Source organism: Arachis hypogaea, chromosome 4 (assembly GCF_003086295.3).
Source record: "Arachis hypogaea cultivar Tifrunner chromosome 4, arahy.Tifrunner.gnm2.J5K5, whole genome shotgun sequence".
NCBI lineage: Eukaryota > Viridiplantae > Streptophyta > Magnoliopsida > Fabales > Fabaceae > Arachis > Arachis hypogaea.
The window spans coordinates 73,194,206-73,195,017 of record NC_092039.1 but is presented as its reverse complement, the minus strand read 5'-3'; the positions used below and the strand labels follow the sequence as shown (position 1 = coordinate 73,195,017).

Sequence of the window (812 nt, the reverse complement as noted above, 5' to 3'; positions counted from 1 at the left end):
GGTTGTAATTGGGTCTTTGCAGGTAAGGGTTAGCAACCGCCAATGTAGTGTCCTTTTGAATTTGAGGGCATTCATCGGTGTAATGAGTATTGCAAGCATAAATACCACATATCCTTGATGGCCCTTCTATCCGTGGAGGTTGGGGTGGAGCATTTATCAACGCTTGAGGGATTTGTTGCCCTTGGGTGATTTGCCTCAACAAAATTGTCATCTCACCGAGGGACTTAGTCAAAATTGCATCTCCGGAGGGAGAAACCTCACTCAAGGCTTTTGGTTGTGGGCTCCTTGCTCTTGAGTGTTGAGTTGAGTCTGTTAGGTCCAATATAACTTCCCAAGCTTTTGTGGCGGTCTTGTTCTTGGTCAAAGATCCTTCACTCGCGGCATCTAGGAGAAGCTTGTCTTGGTGGTGCATTCCTTGACAGAAATAACTTATCAGAACCAACTCATCAATTCGGTGGTGAGGGCAAGCCTCTAGAAACTTCTTAAATCTCTCTCAATATTCATGCAAAGTCTCCCCATCTCGTTGCACAATGCAAGAGATCTCTCTTCGCAGCTTGTCTGTTTTCTGGGGAGGGTAGAACTTCTCCAAAAATTCTTTTTGCAACATGTCCCAATTGGATCTAACTTCACCCGACTAAGTATAAAACCACTCCTTCTCTTTTCCCTCCAAAGAGAAATGGAAAGCGAAGACCAACACTGCGGCTTCATCCGCGCCATGCCTTCTTGCAGTTGCACATGCAACTTGGAAATCCTTAAGCTGCTTCAGAAGATCCTCCCCAGGCAGTCCATTGTACTTGGGGAGCAAGTTAATT

General features: G+C 45.6%; 1 non-coding gene across 1 annotated transcript; it reads left to right on the top strand.

The window, feature by feature from the left end:
* Window positions 1-449: 449 nt before the first annotated feature.
* Window positions 450-556, top strand: LOC112799448 (small nucleolar RNA R71). Its single transcript, XR_003201029.1, has one exon. It is a non-coding gene; the product is annotated as a small nucleolar RNA R71 (small nucleolar RNA).
* The last annotated feature ends 256 nt before the right edge of the window (window positions 557-812 follow it).